The 21,166-nt window shown below is 37.8% G+C and overlaps 1 protein-coding gene and 1 long non-coding RNA gene across 2 annotated transcripts in view; both read left to right on the plus strand.

Moving 5' to 3' along the window:
* Positions 1 to 21,166, plus strand: part of KCNIP4 (potassium voltage-gated channel interacting protein 4) — a 1,128,609-nt gene that overhangs the window by 109,702 nt on the left and 997,741 nt on the right. The window lies entirely within an intron of this gene.
* On the plus strand, positions 8,930 to 15,978 carry LOC111820332 (uncharacterized). Its single transcript, XR_002823890.1, has 3 exons — positions 8,930 to 9,052; positions 10,786 to 10,914; positions 15,700 to 15,978. It is a non-coding gene; the product is annotated as an uncharacterized LOC111820332 (long non-coding RNA).

Below are 21,166 nucleotides of genomic sequence, written 5' to 3' on the forward strand. Positions count from 1 at the left end.
GTTGCTGTCCAGTGGATTCTGACTCATAGGGGCCCCACAGGACTTGAGTAGAACTGCCCGATAGGGTTTCCAAGGCTGTAATCTTTCTGTGAACAGACTGCATATCTTTGTCCCATGGAGTGGCTGGTGGGTTAGAACTGCCAACCATTTAGTTAACGACCCAGCACTTAACCACTGCACCACCAGGGCTTCTTGCCTAACATAAACGGGCTGGGAAATGCCCGTAATGGTGGGGGTGGTAGACCCTCAAAACCCCTGGACATTAAAAAAAAAGGTTATCTGCTATTAAAATGAATCTACCTTATCTAACAGAAACTCATGGAGTTAATACAGCTCACCAACATTTGATATTCTTGACTCAGGAATCAATTTGCTGCATAAATCAAGATGCATTTATGAACAGAAGAGAGCAATTTTTTTTTTGGTAATTGAAGCTAAAATTCCTCTTCTGAATATTCATTACCTTCAGGTTGGTGGTAAGTGTTATTACTCTCTGTTCTTCTTCAATTTCACTGAAGACTCTTTTGTTCTATAAATGTATTACCTTCAAAACCTAAAATTTGCTAATACCAAAAGCCCAAATTAGGTATTATTTTTACTTCTTGATTTTGAAAGGGAAGGCAGGTAGACAGGTAGAGATAAAAAGACTAAGTAGGAATTCTTATGTTGGATACTGGTCCAATATCAATCTCAGATACCTGTGTTACATATTTTCTTACTTAAAATGAAAACTCTATCCCAAGTTATAACCTAATCGATAACAAACTGATATGAAATCCAGAATTCATAATACTAACTTACTTTGTTCCCATTTATTTATTTGTAAGTTAATGAAAGTGCCAGCTAGTTTGTAGGATACTTATTATCCAAGTGATACAATGGAGAGTGGGTGGAAGAAAAAGGAAATAAGGACTTTAAAGCCCTGCTCTGTACAGAAGGATCCCTGGGGGCTCAGTGGTTAAAGCGTTTGGCTGGTAAGCAAAAGATCAATGGTTTGAACACGTTAGCTGCCCTGAGGGAGAAAGATGTGGCAATCTTCCATAAAGATTTACAGTCTTGGAAACCCTATGGGGCAGTTATACTCTGTCCTATAGGGTCGCTATGAGTTAGAATCGACTGGACAGCTATGGGTTTTTTTGTTTGTTTGTTTTTACTCTGTACAGATTTGGTACACAAAGATGGTTTAGCATATTGGTAAAAGCAAAGCACCTGGATCTGGCCTATCTAGGTTAATCTTCTAACTTTCATGCTTACTAGCAATGCTACCTTGTGGAAAGTATTTATCCTCTTCCTGCCTCAGTTTATCTGTAAAATTGGGATAATAATAGTACACACTTCTCTCAAATGATTGAATAAGAAATTATTGCTGCTTATTTTATATATATAGTGTGTATTTCAGTTTTTGGCATAGAGCAAGCACTCAGTAAGTATTTGTAATAACTGTTGTTGTTAATTGCTGGCACATCAGCTCCAACTCATGGCTACACCACGTAAAACAAAAGGAGATATTACCTGGCTCTGCATCATCTTCAAGATCATTGGTATGTTTGAGTCCATTGTAGAGGCTATTGCGTCAATCCATCTCATCAAAGGTTTCCCCTTGTTTTTATTGGCCCTTTACTTCCAAATATTGTTATAAGTACTAGTTGCTTAAGTATGTGGTTTACACAGTTTATCTCATTTTATTCCAATTTTTTATATGCGGAGACAGATTTTGAAGGTACAGCATGTTGCCCAAGGTCATATATATAGGGTTGCATGAATTGGAATCAACTCAATGGCAATAGGTTTAGTTTGGTTTTCTACAGCTAAAAAAAAATATGACTGGAAGAATTAAAACTCAGTGTTAATTCCAAAGCCTTGACTCTGTGGAGTACCATGGGCCTTGGTATATTAATAAGGAGGCTGAAAGGAAGTGAGGAAAGATCTGGAGTATTAGGCCCTGGGATCTTCATTATTTCTTCACATCTTCTTCCAAACCTTTGTGGAACCTCTTTTGTGGTCCATTGCAGATTTATGTTTGGCATCCTGGCTTCTATTTGCTCTTTCTTTAGTAACATTAGTCTGATAACTTCCTTGGGGGAGCCATCCCTTCTCAACTCTCAGAGTTTGAGGTGGAGTTGATTCTGCCCCTTCCCTTACTCCAGCAATGAGCAAAGAACCCAGACCTGGCCAATCAGAGAGTTGAGTCCCCTGGTCATACTTTTGCTTCTCAGACAGGAACCTGATCATAGAGCCAATGAGACACAATGAAACATTCATTGATATTGCAAGGAAAACAATAGAATTTCTCTTCCCTGCTGAACTTGAACTTGGGAGAATGTAAGGTTAAAGCTGCTGCACTCAATTTGTCATCAAGAATGAGATGGGAAAATATTTAGAGCCCATTTTTTTCAGCTGTGACATTTGGATGATTTTATTGAGTGATTTATGATACTTAGTTTCTCAAGACCTCCCTGATTCCTGCCCTATGTGTACAGACCTGGCCTTCCATCAGGCCAGTGTGCTCTACGACATTCACCCAACTGATTTCTTTTCTACTAAGATGTCCAGTCTGTTTTTATTGCATGCAACCAAAGACGTTACCAGATAAAGCATGTGTAAAACATCACATTTCGACTTGTCTCTATTTTAGAGCAGAATCAGTCTCTTAGAAGAAACCTGGAAGACGTCCCACTTGCTGAACAGAAAAATATTCTATGTAAACAGGATCTTAACCAGAAAAGACGGACTCTAATTTCTGCTCTTCTAAAAGGGAAGCTTTTCTTCCTGTGTTTAGATTCTGATTTTATTCCAGTTGCCTACTTGTTGAGGTCGTTTTAAAAGTGATAAACCTGGAGGAGATAACGAATGAGCGTTTCATTAGTAGAATTCTAGACAAAAACAAGCAGCCCTGCTAATGTCATGACTCTTGAGAATGTTTGTGAAAAAATGTCATTAGTTTGAAACTTTATTAACTTGAACTATTTCAGAATACCGTCTAGGCAGTTTCCTCAGGATATTCGGTTGGCTGGAAGGCACCAAGCCCGGCTGGGGATGGAAGAGACAGTTCTCATTTCATTACGTATTCCTGCAGTGGTTATCATGGTAGCGGCCAACTCATTACAGAACAGGGCATATCACATTATTCTGCATCAGTGAGGCTCCAGTGACAAGGTACTGCAGGGCGAAACTGGGAGTAGGGAAAGGACTTTTAGATGAGAATATTTGTTGTTACTCTGAGAAAGAAGGAAGCAAAGAAGCACTTTTTCATCTTTCCCCAAACTCAGCCTGTACCCCTTCTGAATACCCGAAGGGTTTCATATTCCCCTTCCATGTGACTAGAAGGAAAGAGAAGAATAAACTCCTTATTTCTGAAGAGTAAAGAATGTGGCAAATACATGGGCTACTTAGCAGAGATGGAGTATTATACCACGATCATAGAGTCTATGTAAAAGGAATTATGCTTATCTGTTCATTTGGATCCAGAGTTCCCACAGTTTCTGATAACACAAATTAACCATTTCTGTTGCAACTTCCTTTCAACCAGAGACTCTCATGGATTTTGCCACAGAGTTTGTTCCAGAGCCACTTGAGAGTGGTGATTCAGTCAGAGTGTTAAAGATGCATAGCATTTACCTCCTCAAATTAACCTGGTTCCTTTTATGTATCAGGGTGGTGATTCCCTACGCTGGCTACACAATAGAATTGGTCTGCAACTAGAACATCAGTACTGTTTCAAAAACTCCCCAGGGGATGCTAGCAGCATCCAACCTTGAGGACCACTAATTTGTAGGCTGTCGACCTATCACACTAGTTCAGATTTGAAAACATTCACTCTTCGTTTCACTGACTGATTTTCCGGGTTATCAGTGCATGCATTGTATTATGGGCAACTTCTTACAACTATGATTTATGATTCTAGTCAAGATGAAGATGATATGTTATCACTCAATCACTGAGCTCAAGAAAACACATCAGTCACATAGCAGGCTCCTGAACATCTGCATCCTTATCCTGAAACCGGACCTTACTATGTACAATCGTGAAGTGTGCTGCTGGGGAAGCTTTATAACTCACATTCTGCAGAATTCTTAAGTCTGAATATTACTGATAGCAAAATTCTCTTCATTAAACTGAGGCGTTGGTATATTGTTGTTGTTGTTGTTAGGTGCCATCAAGTCAGTTCCAACTCATAGTGACCCTATGTACAACAGAATGAAACACTGCCCAGTCCTGCGCCATCCTCACAGTCGTTGTTATACTTGAGCCCATTGTTGCAGCCACTGTGTCAATCCATCTCATCGAGGGTCTTTCTCTTTTTCACTGACCCTCTACTTTACCAAGCATGACGTCCTTCTCCAGGAACTGATCCCTCCTGACAACACTGGTACTATATATTTTAAAAATATATATATTGGTATATATATATTTTAAAAACAGGAAACCTGTCCAAATATGCAAGCTTGCTTCATAAGTCAGAGGTAGGGGAGCAAAAACAAATTTGGAAATGGGAAAGTAATGAAGACCTGGATGTGAATATAATTCCAGCAAGGAACCATTTATGGGGAACTGTCAGGTAGATCAAACTGTAAATTTAGAAACAGTTTAAAAACACAAAATGTAGTATAAGTAAAGGTGCTTTGAGATATGGTTAATGTGTGCTAGTGAAAGCAGGTGTCTTGGTGTAAATATTATCTTGCTCTGGAGACATTTGAAATGTTGCATTTGTGTTCTAATATGCTCTAACCTCTAAGAAGGACATTGGTGGGTCAGTGGTAGAATTGTCACCTTCCATGCAGGAGACATGGGTTCAGTTCCTGGCCAATGCACTAGAAAAAAAGGCCTGGTGATTTACTTCTGAAAAACAGCCAATGAAAACGCGTGGATCACAATAGTCTCATCTGTAACTGTTCGTGAGGATGGTGAAGGACCTGACAGCATTTCATTTCATAGTGCGTGAGGTCGCCATGAGTTGGGGGCCGACTCAGCAGCAGTTAACAACAACAACAACTTGACCGCTAAGTGAGATAAATGGAGACCAGATATAATCATAGGCCCAAAATCTTCATGGTGGCAATGACCTTAGGCATTGTCAAGCCCAACTCTTCATCCAATGTAGGAATCTCTCATAACACCCTCAACCAACCTCTAAATAGGAGAGAGGAGGAAGAAAAATTCTAAAGACCATGCTGTGACCTCACAAAGCCCAGCCATGTGGGACCAACAAGGAAATCTGTGGAATAAATACATGGATCATGTGCCTGTCGAGTTCCTTGCCATAATGGAATGCCACATGGAATATACTTAACTCCAGGAAGCCACCCAGCATTGATCCTGCCTGGTGTAGCCTTGTTTTTTTTTACCATTAGTCAGACTTTCTTTGTGTAGCAATTCCCCCTCATATTTGTATATTTAAATGTCTGTAATTATGCATTTGTTTTATGTGACTATTGTCCCAATTTCCAGTTAAATGCTAAGCACTAAGGGAAGAGAAATGGTATTCCCTTTTCTTCTGTTAACTGTCCCCTCTGCTTTTCGGAATGTTTTTGTTAGGTGCCATCGAGTTGGTTCCGGCTCATAGCAACCCCATGTACAACAGAATGAAACAGTCAATGGTCCTGCGCCATCCTCACAATCATTATTATGTTTGAGCCCCTTGCTGCAGATACGGTGTCAATCTATCTCATTGAGGGGCTTCCTCTTTTTCACTGATCCTCTTCTTTACCAAGCATTACATCCTTTTCCAGTGACTGGTCCCTCCTCATAACATGTCCAAAGTACACGAGATAAAGTCTTGCCATCTTTGTTTCTAAGGAGCATTCTGGCTGTACTTCTTCCAAGACAGATTTGTTTGTTCTTTTGGCAGTCCATGGTATATATTCAATATTCATTGCCAACACCATAATTCAAATGCATCAATTCTTTTTCAGTTTTCCTTATTCATTATCTAGCTTTTTGCATGGATGTGAGGTGACTGAAAATACCATGGCTTGGGTCATGCTCACCTTAGTCCTCAAAGTGACATCTTTGCTTTTTAATACTTTAAAGAAGTCTTTTGCTGCAGATTTGCCCAACGCAATACATTGTTTGGTTTCTTTACTGCTGCTTCCATGGTCATTGATTATGGATCCAAGTAAAATGAAATCCTTGACAACTTCCATCTTTTATCTGCTTATTATCATGTTGCTTATTGGTCCAGTTGTGAGGTTTTGTTTTCTTTATGTTGAGGTGTAATCCATACTGAAGGCTGTAGTCTTTGATCTTCACCAGTAAGTGCTTCAAGTCCTTTTCACTTTCAGCAAGCAAGGTTGTGTCATCTGCAATCTTGATGCCCCATTCTTCTTCATATAGTCCAGCTTCTTGGATTATTTGCTTAGCATACAGATTAAATAAGTATGGTGAAAGGATTCAACCCTAATGCACACCTTTCTTGATTTTAATCCAAATAATTGCTAGAAATAAATACTATTGACTTGCCTTTGAATTCTGTTTATGGTTTGTTCTGATATGCAGAAATTTTAAATTTTTATGCAGATGCATCTATTGATTTTTTTCAATTCCTATGATTTCTTCCATTACTTTTACACTTAGACATTATTTTTCCTTTCAGAGATTAAATTAACTATTCATCCATAGTTTGTTCTGCTCTGATTCATCCATTCATTTACTCACTCATTCATTCTCTCCCTCTTCCACCTTCTTTTGCATCCACCCCTCTTCCCCATTATAATTTCTAATGCATTTACTAAATTTGCTAAAGCCCCACTCTGTGCCAAGCATTGCACTAAGCACTTTGCATCTCATTTAATCTACCTACCAACTCTTCAGGTTGATACTATTATTGTTTCTTGTAATGATTAATACTTGCGCAAGGTCATAAAGTAATTGAGCAGAAGTTTTCCAAAACAAGCCGGTGCTCCTAACCATTATGCTATCCTTAAGTTTTTTTTTTTTTTCAGAGGAGGGCTTGAGTGTTTTAAATATATTGCAACCTTGGCTGATAGCTCAGTTTTTTTTAATATTAAAATATTTGTTTCTACATATCACAACATATAGTGTAGCCCTGAGGATTCCATTAGGCAGAACACATAGAGCACAGAAAATGGTTTTAGGCACAGAACAAATGTAACTGCTTTTCTTCACAAGATTGAGAGAAACTTGGGATCCTTCCTTTACGTAGCTGCGTTCTTTCCCTTTCATCCAGTCCACAAGCCTCATTTCCTTTCCTCAAGCAGAGTATACACATAGGGGCCTTAAAGATATACCAAGTAAACAAATTGTTGGGTGATAGTGTTTTAAAAGTTATTTTGGACAAAAAGCTTCCTATGTTATCTTCACAACGCTAGAAACAAAGATTCTTCAGCTAAGGTCAACAGCTTTGGTGACGGTTCACTCAGTAGCAATTCGTTGCACTGTTTCTTGTTTTTGCTGACATGGTGTTAGTGCTGCAATGGAACTAGATTTTCTCCAAAATCCATGACTGGGAGAACTGGATACATTGTCCTATTTCAGGTCTTGGCATAGTCCCACTACAGGGCATGAGTCTGTCTTGATGTATTAAAAAAATGTTGTCCTAAGCCAAATTTGGAAACTGCCACTAGCTGGTTTGAGTGTGTGTGAGCTAGGGGGGAGGAGGAGGAATATAACCTGGCATGGAGATTGGTACAACAGCTGGGACACATAATGAATCACTTGATGAGGGCAAGGTAAGCTGTGTTTGTGGCAGATCTGGAGACCATAGTGGCAAGGGTGGGACAGATGGCAACCTCTGAATCCGAGGAGTCTAATGAATGTTGAGAAAAGAATGAGGCACTGATAGTTTGTCAGCAGAGTGCTCAAACCTCAAACCACCTGGAGACTCCTACTGTATCTTTGCAGTTCGATAGATAGTAAACGGATCACATTTTAAATCCCTGCAGTTTTAAGACGAAGTTAACTAAGACCAGCATTCAGCCTAGAAGAGGCAGTGGAAATTAGGAACGTCCATTCTTGGTCACAGTTCCTATGTTTACACAAAAGGAGTCCCTGGATGGCACAAATGGTTAAGCGCTCGGCTACTAACCAAAAAGCTGGTGGTTCAGATTCACCCAGAGGTGCCTTCAAAGAAAGGCCTGGTGATCTACTTCTGAAAGATCATAGCCATTGAAAACGCTAGGGAGTGCAGTTCTCCTCTGAAGCACATGGGGTTGCCATGAGTTGGAGTGTACTGGTTACGTGTACACAACCACACACTCCAATCCTTGTCCCAGTACATATGGAGTAGCATAACATCTTTTTCACTTTCTAAAACAAAAAATACTTAAATTGCAATGTGAATGTATGCAACACAGCATTTTAGGGGAGACACAAGAAATTGGAAAGCAATTAGACATTATGAGCTGAACTACTGACAGATTACAAATTGGCCATTTTAATAAACTAACTTTTGAGTTGCGTTTTCTTTTTCTTCTTAACTAAATTTCAGTGACGGGGTTGCTGTGAATCGGAATCGAATCAACAGCAATGAGTTTGTTTGTTTTGTTTTGGTCCATTGCAACTATGTGCTTGTCTCTTTGAAGAGAAACTAAGAAGCACCCTAATCATGGACTATTGTTTCTCCTTCCCTACCCCAAACATCAAAACATTTTTCTTAAATGATATGTTAGCTAGCTCTTTTGGTAATTTCTTTTTATGATATCTTAGCTCTAGCAGAATCCCTATACAGAAATCAAAATTACTAGTTGGGACTGCGTGTTTGCTTTGCTAGAAGAATTTAATTACACTTTTTCACCAGGTTGTAAGATGAAGATGTGACTTTTTAATGAACATGTGCCTTTTAATGAGTTTGGATTCAGGATTAGGCTGGGATTCAGGGATTCCTAAAGTACAGATGCCCATGAGCAAAATTACTGAGCTCCATTCAGAAGAAACCAAAATACGTTTGTTTGTTTTTTTCCCCATGCCTAACAGTGATTATCAACCCTAACAAAGCTATCTGGAGCTTTTTAAAACTCCAATCAATCATTATCTCCCTTTCGTCTAAGGAAAACTAATGAGAAGGAAATGAGAAATGAAAAGATTGTTACAATAGGTAAGTCAACTTGTTTTATAGTAAGATACTTAAAATAACCAAACAAGATATTGCATGCATATGTTTTTGTTCCCTTGCATTGCTAAGAGGGAAAAAAATAAAAATGTCTATGATGGATAATTATCAAGAAGGAAAATCAGGTAAAACAATAAAGGTTTTTTTCTTCTTAAATAGTAGCCCCATTCTCTCCAAATTTAAAAAAAAAAAAACTCAGCTCTGACAGTAAATTTATCATTAGTACCTCTCTCTCTATTGGATTCCATTTCTTTCCACAGATCTTAATCTATCCTCTGCCCTCCAACTAAGAGGATTTCACAAATACAGACTTTAACTCTATATTTTTTCCCTTCTTTCTCTTCTTCATGGTCATGATTCCAACTCTTTCCTCTATGTCAATGACTTCCAAATTGGATATTCAGTCTTATTTCCTCATTCACTATTCAGCCCCAAATCTGTGACTCCTGTACCATTTTCCTTGGCTGTCTCTCTATCACCACAAACTCAGTATGTCTCAATTTCCTGATTAGATAACTTCCAAACCAGCACCGTGTTGTTGTTGTTGTTAGGTGCTGCTGAGTTGGTTCCTACTCATAGCAACCCTAGGTACAACAGAACTGAACTCTGCCCGGTACTGCGCCGTCCTCATGATCGTTGTTAGCTTGAGCCCACTGTTACGCCCACTGTGTCATTCCATCTTGTTGAGGGTCTTCCTATTTTTCGCTGAACCTCTATTCTACCAAGCATGATGTCCTTCTCCAGGGACTGATCCCTCCTGATAATATGTCCAAAATATGTGAGACGTAGTCTTGCCATTCTTGCTTCTAAGGAGCATTCTGGTTGTACTTCTTCCAAGACAGATTTGGTCATTCTTTCGGCAGTCCATGGTATATTCAATATTCTTCGCCAACACCACAATTCAAAGACGTCAGTTCTTCTTCATTCTTCCTTATTCATTGTCCAGCTTTCACATGCGTATAAGACGATTGAAAACACCATGGCTTGGGTCAGGAGCACCTTAGTCTTCAAGGTGACATCTTTGCTTTTCAGTACTTTAAAGAGGTCTTTTGCAGCAGATTTGCCCAATGCAATGTGTCTTCTGATTTCTTGACTGCTACTTCCATGAGTGTTGATTATGGATCCAAGTAAAATGAAATCCTTGACAACTTCAATCTTTTCTCCATTTATCATGATGTTTATTGGTCCAGTTGTGAGGATTTTTGTTTATGTTGAGGTGTAGTCCATATTGAAGTCTATGGTCTTTGATCTTCATCAGTAAGTGCTTCAAGTCCTCTTCACTTTCAGCAAGCAAGGTTGTGTCATCTGCATATCACAGGTTATTAATGAGTCTTCCTCCAATCCAGAAGCCGCGTTCTTCATACAGTCAGCTTCTCGGATTATTTGTTCAGCATAAAGGTTGAATAAGTATGGTGAAAAGATACAACCCTGATGGACACCTTTCATGACTTTAAACCACGCAGTATCCCCTTCTTCTGTTCGAACAACTACCTCTTGATCTATGTACAGGTTCCTCATGAGCACAATTAAGCGTTCTGGAATTCCCATTCTTCGCAATGTTATCCATAATTTGTTATGATCCACACAGTCGAATGCCTTTGCATAGTCAATGAAACACAGCGAGCTCCCTGATTATTCTGGCTTTCCATGGCATCTCCATTTTCGAAATCATTCAGCTTAGAACAATATATTTTATTGCGCTATTTTTTTCCACATAGGTTAGAAATTATCAGCGTTGGAAAGTGCCCTTGAAGATCTCTAAATCTAATCTGCTACAAATTTGGGATTCTCCTTCAGGATGTTCCTGATAGATGTTACAGTGATTGACTTTATTTAACTACTTTCAGGTATTAAAGGATAATTTTTTATTGTGGATAGACAGATAGAAAGAGAGATAGAGAGCTAGAGAAATACATGTGTGTTTGAGTGTGTATGTATGTGTACATATGTGCATACATACATCATAAAATTTGCCATTTTAACATTTTAGGTGTTCAATTCAGTGGCATTAATTACATTCACAATGTTGCACAACCATCACCACTGTCTATTTCCAAATTTTTCCATCACTTCATTAGCGTCTGGGGTCTTAAAAGCCTGCAAGTGGCCATCTAAGATACATCTCTTGGTCCCATCCTACCCGGAACAAAGGAGAATTAAGAAAACCAAAGACACAAGGAAAACACTAGCCCAAAGGACTAGACCAGCCTGAGACCAGAAGAACTAGATGGTCCCCAGCTACCACCAGCTACTGCCCTGACAGGGTTCACAGCAGAAAGTCCTGGATAGAGCAGGAGGAAAATAGAACAGAACTCAAATTCATGTAAAAAGATCAGACTTACTGGTCTGACAGAAACCAGAGGAACTCCCAAAGATATGGCCCCCAGACACTGTACTAACCCAGAGCTAAAACCATTCCTGAAGCCCACTTTTCAGACAAAAGTTAGACAGGCCTATAAAACAAAAAATAACACGTGAGGAATGTACTTCTTAGCTCAATCAAATATACGAGACCAAGCGGGCAGCTCCTGTCCAAAAACAGGACGAGAAGGCAGGAAGGGACAGAAACTGGATGAAGGGACACAGGGAACCTGGGGTGGAAAAGAAGAGCATTCTGTCACATTATGGGGATTACAACAAATGTCACAAAACAATATGTATATAAATTTTTTTTTTGAATTTTTTTTTTGAATGAGAAACTAACTTCAGCTGTAAGCTTTCACCTAAAGCACAATAAAAAATAAAATAAATTCTTCATCACCCCAAACAGAAACTCTGTACCCACTAAGCAATAACGCCCCATTTCCTCATCCCCTCAGCCCCTGGTAACCTCTAATCTACTTTCTGTTTCTATGAATTTGGCTATTCTAGGTATTTCATATAAATAGAATCATATAATATTTGTCCTTTTATGTCTGGCATATTACTTAGCATAATGTTTTCAAGGTTCATCCATGTTGTAACATATATCAGAACTTCATTCCTTTTTATGTATTATATTCCTTGGTATGTATATACCACATTTGGTTCATCCATTTATCTGTTGATAAACAGTTGAGTTTTTTCCACATTTTGGCTATTGTGAATAATGCTGCTATGAACATTCACTTACAAGTATCTATATGAGTCCCTGTTTTTAATCATTTTGGGTATGTGTGTATATATATATATATATGGGTCAAATTACTGGGTTTTATGGTAATTCTATATGTAACTTTCTGAGGACACATCCAGCTGTTTTTCACAACAAATGCACCATTTTACATTCCCAACAGCAAAGTACAAGTGCTCCAATTTCTTAACATCCTCACCAACATTAGTTATTTTCCATTTTTTTAAAATACAGTGCATTTTTTTGAAAGGGTAGAATCGTGACTTTCAGACAACTAAAAAAGGAACACACATGCCAAGATTTTACTGAACTCCATAATTAATGAGAGAAGCAATAAGATATTACAACTAGTTCAGAGAAAATTTAAAGAACCACACGTTTAGAGTTTAGAAAAAGAATGCTGAGAACAATTTACATATAGATGCAAAAGAGTCACAGTGCAATAATCAACTAGACACAACTAATTTGCATTTCTATAAACAAGAATATATTGTATTGTTTTCAATTTCCTATGATTTACAGAAGGTACCTTGGTGGCGCAGTGGTTAAGTGCTCGGCTGCTAACCAAAAGGTCTGCTGTTCTAAGCCACCAGCCACTCTGTGTGAGAAAGATGAGGCAGTCTGCTTCAGTAAAGATTTACAGCCTTGGAAACCCTATGGGGGCAGTTCCACTCTGTCTTACAGGGTCACGATGGGTAAGAATCCACTCAGTGGCAGCGGGTTGTGATTTACAGAATTATAAAGTTACCCAAAGATAATGAAAGGTGGAGATGACCTCAAAGTGTACTCTTTGATGACACTCAAGTCTATTGAAAAGTTTTTCACAATTTTACTCTACACAGGTGAGAACAGTGTCTGTAATAGGCCATTTTTTGTTTTGGCATCATACTGGTATACAGTTTTTCCTTACACAGAAGCAAAATTTTCTTTCCTATACCACCCCAGTTTGTTTTTCATGATACCTCTTCAGGAAGTTAAAAATATGATGGTACTCTGAGAAATCCTTAGCACTAATTTGTCCCAGGTGGTCTTCTTTTTACTTTGCTAATCCTAATCAGTTCTTTTAGTTGTTCTTTATTTAAGACACTTTCCAAACATCTCTAAAGGGGCCCTGTGGCTCAGTGGTTAAGCACTCAGCTGCTAACCAAAAGGTCAGCAGTTAGAACCCACTAGCTGCTCCATGGAAGAAAGATGTGACATTCTGCTTCCGTAAAGACTATAGTCTTGGAAACCCTGTGGGACAGTTGTACTCTGTCCTATAGGGTCAACAGCATGGGGTTGAACATCTGATTACTCTCCCCTTGACAAGCTCTCGTGGTCTCGTGGTTCCTCTCTAACTATGGTGCCCATTTCTAAGCACATTGCCACAGTGCCTCTGAGCAGAGCAATATTCAATGGGATGATGGGGTACTGACTTTCCTTAATTGGATGCTACTTCTATTTATGTAGCTTAAAATTTTTGACTTGATTTTGAGAGGAGATTGGAGGCCATTTTTCTTTATAAGGGTAGACTTACTGATACACTAGTCCAAACACATTTGTGTAGTTCCCTTTTCCACAAAGCAGTAGGTGCATCGTATCTAGTGTGCATTGAAGACAGTAATAACTTATGGGAATTATATATTAGTGGAACTTGAAAGACCCTGCAGACCATAAAATTTAAGGTTATTCTGAATTTATGAGTAGCCATTTTACCCAACTTGAATATATAAACCAAAAAAAACCCTGTTGCTGTCAAGTTGATTCTGACTCATAGCAACCCTATCAGACAGAGTAGAACTGTCCCATAGGGTTTCCAAGGAGTGGCTGGTGGATTTGAACTGCTGACCTCTTGGTTAGCAGCCAAGCTCTTAACTACTGTGCCATCGGGGCTACTCATATAAAATCCCTGAACTTTTTATTTTTTTTCTTCTCTCCCTTCCTTTCTTCTTTTCTTCCTTGTATTTTTTTTCCCTTTCCTTCTTAATATGAAATAATTGTTTGCCAACAGAATGAGCTTCATGGGCTTGCAGTCTCACTGGGCCCCACACTTAGAAGGGCCCCACACTTAGTTTAATGCTCTGCAATTACTGTCTTGAAATTATTAATACTTTTAAACAAGGGACCCTGCCTTTTCATATTGCACTGGGCCCCAAAATTATGTATCCTGACCCACTTGCCAAATCAAGCCTGTGTCATCTCATTCAGAAACAATTGATTTCTTGATATCCATTCCTTTCCTTCCCCTACTGAAAACATTTTAGAATAGAGCATCATTTTGAACTAGGGTAAGTGAGTTACCAGCCATCTGTCTTTTCTACATGACCCCAGTCATCCCCCCTCTAATTTATCTGCCATTGGGACCAGTCTAATCCTTTAATATACCTTTTTGATCACATCACTTCTTTACTTAAAAAAATCTCAATGACATCAAGTCTAAATTCTGCCTAATCTAATTTTTTTCCCACTCTCTGAGTAATCCCTTCTTAATTATTACTGCTCCTTAAAATTTTATTTTTAATCCATGTAGCATTGTCACTTCAGTAGATCATGAATATGCTATAAAAATATCATAATTGCAGCATCTCTGGGAAATCAGTTCATTAATTCATTCCTTCATTCATTTAACAAATATTTACTAAATACCCATTATATAACAAGCACTGTTCTAGTAATGACTGTGCAATGGTGAACACAACATACTGGCCCTATCATCATGTCATTTACTGTTTAGAGGCGGAGATTGATATCTAGTAACTAATCACTGGTTAAAACTATCATTAAAGGAAAGAATTAGGAACTATGGGAGAGAGTTAAAGAGGGTGTAATTTACCTTCTATCCTATGACTATACAAACGCTATCCATACTTTACAACCCAGGTAAACAGCTACTTCTTCCATATAGCTTCTTATTAATCATCTCCCTTTCTTGCAGTATTTATAGGCTACTCATCCAATTCAACCATTTTCCATTAATATTTTATTTCTTGCTTCCCCAATTAGATTGTGGTCTAGACTATTCCTCATGATTTTTCTGTCCTTCAAGACTCATCTCAGGTATTAGCTTCTTTGGAACCCTTCCCTTGCCCTTTCCTTCCAATCTAAGTAATATCTATGTCTATATGTCTATATCTATATATCTACCATCTGCATCTATCCATTGGGCTGCAAACACTGTATCCATGATTCTAACTGATCACACAGTTGTATTATAATCATCTAATGCATCCTGTTTATCTGTGCCAGTAAGCATTGGTTTCCATAGCTTCCAAATGGATGAAAAATAATTAGTTCTATTATGTCTTCCATGTTTCTGAATTTTAATTTTTTAGGACTATTCCAAGTCAAGATTGCAGAATCCTGATGTTTAGGGGTCTTGTATTAATTACAAATACTATGATATACAAACAAAAAAAAAGAATATTCATGTAAGCGGAATGCTCCGTTCTTGTCTAGGTATGTGACAGTAGTGCCTAGAGATAGGGTAGATTTCAATAAAAATTATTGCATAATACATTTTTATTGTTTCTTTTATTACCAGCTAATGGCTTTAGAGTTTCTCTGCTATTGGTTGGGTTTAGGATCACAGTTCCTTGTGAAGATATGGAAAGTAGAAACACTCTGAATGTGATATTTACAAGGTAAGAATTCAGTGCCTTATTTAAGGCTTGGGACACTTAGGGTTTCAAAACTGCCCTATCTGGAATGGTGTTTTATACCATGGAATATCATGGAAGGAAGTGGCAAAGCCCTTGTGCTTAATTAGCATCACAATCTTTCTCTCTCCCCTTTGGTTTAAAGGTTGCCATGATAATAGGAAGATGGCAGATCAGGGACAAATTATTGGGACAGTAAACATTTGTTTCTTAGACTTCCTCACAATTATCCATCACCCATAGCATTCTAGATGCACATGATCAATAAATATGTCTACTGGGATGGAGGTGTATAGAGAGGGTTCTGAGTTCACGTAAAATTCAATGGATGTTCAATAAATAATTTTTATTTTCTTGGTCAGCAATTATCTACAAGAAATTTATTTTGCATGTATCTTTACATCTGAAAAGAGAAAGAAAAATAATGTTGGTAGTTTTTTTGTTTGTTTTTTAATAAGAAAAATAACTCTCAACTAAGATATGATCTATGCCCTCAGTTGTTAAAATGCTGTCACAGAGAATGGTTCTTTGCCTTTGTACAGTTTGACTTCAAGAGAACAAAAACTAACATCGATGGATAGAAGGGAACAGAAAACTAAGTTTTAACAGTAAATGTACAAAACTAGATGTGCTGATTCAAAAAGTAATAAGTTCCCCGTACGTGGTGATTTTCCAGTATTGGTTATATGAACACTTAATTGGGTTAAATGAACACTTTTTGAGCAAGGAGTGGGTTACCTGTTTGCTGAGACTGAGATTCTCTCCCACCCTGATACTTAATGCTTCTGTAAAGTTTCACCAACTGGTGATGGCTGGAGACCCAGCTCCTCATTGCCATGAACACATCAAGCCCAGTGCTCCTCTGGATTATTCCTGTGCTACTTAACCTTAGACTTGAAGCAAAGTCAGGATAGGCTTGTCTTAGTGAAGATTATATTTAGAGTTTTAGAAGACTGTCTGGAATAGAGTAAGCACTCAGTACATGCTGGCTATTATTGCTGTTGTGATTTTTTGCTTGTTGTTATTTGTGGGGAAGGTGGCACTCCCCAAAGCTCTAACACTCTAGCTCCTCAGCCATCTCTGCTAATACCACTGAAAACTGTCAGTGTCCTATCCTTAAAATTGACATCTGGATGCAGGAATGAAATAGAATGATTCAAAGAAAGAGTGATTGGTTGGCATTAAAATAAAAATACCTCCCTTTTGTATTGCAATTCATGGTTTATGTTGTGTTCTCACAACCCTTACCTCATCTTTGTTACTCCTAGTAGCCCCGTGAGATGGGTCAGGAATTATCATCCTCATTTTTGACATGAGAAAACTAAGAGTCAGAGTAGTTCTGTGACATTCACATAAGGTCATTAGTAACCCATATCTTAAGATTTTAAACCATCTTTCCTTACATAATAAATCTAGGGCTTGTTATTTAACAGTCTATATAGCATATAGACAAGCCATGCTGTACCATCTTTACATGGAATAGATGCCTTAATTCCTCAGTGCAGAGGTAAAGTAGTCCTTGGTGGGTGATAGCTTCAGTCTTCTTGAAAACAAGGATATTTTGGTTGATAAGTGAATACCATTTGACTTCTGGTTAGTGAGAATAGGACTATAGCTTTTGCTTTGTGTTGTAAATAATAATGCTAAACCTGCCTTCTGGGAATTACTACTTTCATATAATGATGCTAAGACTTAATAGCTTATACCAATTAAAAAGTTACTTGAGTTCCAATGCCACACACATTAACAGTAGTTACTGTGCTGTCTTTCATTCCCATATTAAGGAAGAATTCAAAGGGTATTTTAACATCAGGAGAACCGTATTTTTATGAATGGATTTGCAAGCTAAATATATTTTCTCTTTAATTATAAACAGATTTTGCCACAATGCTAATACTTTAGACTCCACATTACCTATGTTGCTTTTCCTCTATGCTCTTTGTCAAGAGTCTCCAATAAGTTGAATAGTATCAAAGGGGAGATGTTGAATTGTAAAACTTTTCTTTGGGGTGGTTGTTTAAAACAGTTCTGGTCACACATTCTTTGAATTTCTTTCATCTCTCCACATCACTTCTAGGATCTCACTGCTGCTTCTAACACATATCCCCTTCACACTCATCCAAGGTGAGATGCTAGGGGTGGCAGTAGTGTAGAATGATTACGAGTATGGGTTTTGGAACTCTGGTTTCAACTTTCTGTTCATCAATTTAATCAACACATATTTTCTCTGCACCAGCAATGAGCCGGCAATGAGCCGGCAATGAGCCATTGGGTGTATAGAGATAAATAAAAGATAGGCTCCATCCCTCTGGATGATATATTTTAAAAGTGAATAAAGAGTTTAAATAAATAATCATACAATTAAATATTTACGATTGGAAAGTGCCACAAAATTAATACAATGGAATGCTATACAAGAATAGGTCGAGTTCTTCCTCTTGCTATCTTGGTTCCATCGTTTATACTATGAAGACAGTGATAACCTATCCCATAGCTGAAACTATTAAATGACATAATACGGATGAAAGGTTACAGTGTCAAGCATGTACATTATTAATCAATGTTATCGTTCATACATAAAAAGTATTTTCTCTTTTTCATCAAAAGGCTGGAGATCCTCTTTTAAAGTACATGTTGATTGATTCAATGCCTATTCATTAGTGGAGTTCCTGGATAGTGCAAAAAGGTTAACATGCTTGGCTGGTAACCGAGAAGCTAGTGGTTCCAGTCCATGCCAAGGCACCTCAGAAGAAAGGCCCGATGAACTATATCCCCCAAATTAGCCATTGAAAACCCTGTGGAACACAGTTCTAGTCTGACACTTCATGGCATCACCATGAGTTGGAGTTGACTCTATGACAACTGTTATTTATTTATTTTTTTCTTTTCATTCATTGGTAATTGTTCAATTTAATGACAATTACGGTCCATTGTAGTCTTTCAAACTAACGTTCATTTATCCATATTTCTTTCTCTAGTCCATTATCTCAAGGTTTTGTTTTCCCTCCAGCACCCTCATTTCGTGAAAGTGATAATCAATAAATTAAGCTCCTTGGAAGTTCCTTCCTTTTGCAGTTTCTGGCATAATGGACTTTATATACTAATGATTTTATTATATATTCAAGTATAATTGTTTTTATGGGAAATATTTCCTGTAATATGTGTATTGATGGTTTTTACTTATCAAGCATATTTTTCACTTTTCTTGACAACCTTTCAGTGTGATGTTTAAAGAGCAGAGGACACTTTAGATCTGCCAAGATCAATGGTTCTTATTCCTATAAACTGTGAAATATATTCAAACTCTGTTTCTTTGTTTTCACTTCATTTCAGTAGAGCTCTGGTGATACAGTGGTTAAGAGCTCAGCTGCTGACCAAAAGGTCGGCAGTTCAAATCCACCAGCCACTCCTTGGAAACCCTATGGAGCAGTTCTCCTCTGTCCTATAGGGTCGCTATGAGTCAGAATCGACTCGCTGGCAATGAGTATATTCAAACTCTATTCCTTTGTTTTCACTTCATCAGTAGTATAAGTGTTATTTATTTCATTTTATAAAAGCAATTCATGCCTTGATGATAAACTTTTAAAGCAAAAATCAGCTTTATAAGTAATTGGAGTCAACTAAGAAGGCCCTGACTATTCTATTCATTCAGTGATGCTCAGTGGGTAGGATCTGGAGATCTGAAGCTAGACTTCCTGGATCAGGTCCATGTTCTTTACTGATTTGAGGTGTCAGCATGCTGCATGAACTCTGTGAGAGCTGGTTTCCTCATGCAGAGAATAGAGATGAGAATAACACTTGCCTTGTATCATTGTCATGAAGAACATAGAAGTAAATACATGCAGAACACTCAACCCAGTGCCTGGCCTATAGTAAACACTCAGTACATATTGGCTATTATACTTTTCTGTATCTCACAAATGTTTACTAAGCACCTGTCTTTGCCTAGTTTTGTGCTAAATGAAATAATTAACTATGTTAAACTTTTTTCTATCTGCTATTCCTGCCTTTGGGCCACTGGCCTTCCCCAGCCATGATTGTTTTCTTCTTAAAAATAAAATAAAATACAACTCTGTCAGTTACGGGAAATGTCAGGCTTGTTTTGTGCAGGTAATGTATCTCACTCCTCTGCAAAATTTCAAGTCTTTTCAATTCATTCCTTCATCTTTCATATCTGCTCCCTTGTTTCTCATCACTATCAATCTTTCTTATGCGTGTATCTTTTTCTTTTCCGCTTTGTTTTTTCTGACGTTCTTTTTCAGCAGTGACGTGTAGTGGAAAGAAATTGAGCTTTTAAGACTGACAGACCAGGATTTGCCCACATTAGTTGTGTGGCCTTCACCAAGTCAGTCTCTGAGCTTTAGCCCCTCTTCTGTAAATTGGGATAATGCCTACTAATTGGTTGAGGATTAATAATAACTGTAGGTACTCACTCAGTAATGGTGTTTGTCTTACTTAGCACAGCTATAACACAAGATACCACAAGTGGGTGGCTTTAAAGAACAGAAATTTATTTGCTCACAGTTCAAGAGGCTAGAAGTTCTATTTCAAGATGTGACTCCAAGGGGAGGTTATTTGTCTATTTCAGCTTCAAATAGCTTCCAGCAATCCTTGGCATTCCTGGGCTTGAAGATCTATCTGTGTATGTGTCTGTCTTCATATGACATCTTCCCCATGTGTCCCTATTTCTATTCTCCTTCTTTTATAACTCAGAAGTGCTTGGGTTTAGGACTTACCTCACTCTGGTATGATCTCATTAATATAACAAAAGAAAACCCTGGTTTCCAAACAGCATCATATGTAAAGGTTCAGGAGTTATGATTTCAATATGTATTTTTGGGAATACAGTTCAATCTAACAGTATTTATAATTAATTTGGTAAACTTATTCTCTGCACTACCCAATTGTCACTTAATCACATCCAGTCTTGTCATTTTATTAAATTTTCAGTATTGATTTGCCAGTTTGATTTATGTTTCTTGAATATAGAGTCTGTTATGCTATGTGAATTCTTCTGTTATGAGTAGAATAACTTTTAGTAAATATGTGGCATATTTCTGGGAGTTAGTAGCCCCCTATAAATTAAAAAAAAATTCTATCTTTAAAATTGATTTTTAAAATGTCAACAAACCTTGCATTATACTCTGTAATCTAGGCCTAGATATGAAAACCCCCTAGCAGGAAAAAAAAAAAAAAAAAAAAAAACTCTTATTACTTGATTTTTTTATTGGTATACAAGTGGTGATGGAGGAAAAGGAAAATTCTATCTTTAAAATTGATTTTTAAAATGTCAACAAACCTTGCATTATACTCTGTAATCTAGGCCTAGATATGAAAACCCCCTAGCAGGAA

The sequence above is a fragment of the Trichechus manatus genome, unplaced genomic scaffold (assembly GCF_000243295.1).
Source record: "Trichechus manatus latirostris isolate Lorelei unplaced genomic scaffold, TriManLat1.0 scaffold00034, whole genome shotgun sequence".
Taxonomy (NCBI): Eukaryota; Metazoa; Chordata; class Mammalia; order Sirenia; family Trichechidae; genus Trichechus; species Trichechus manatus.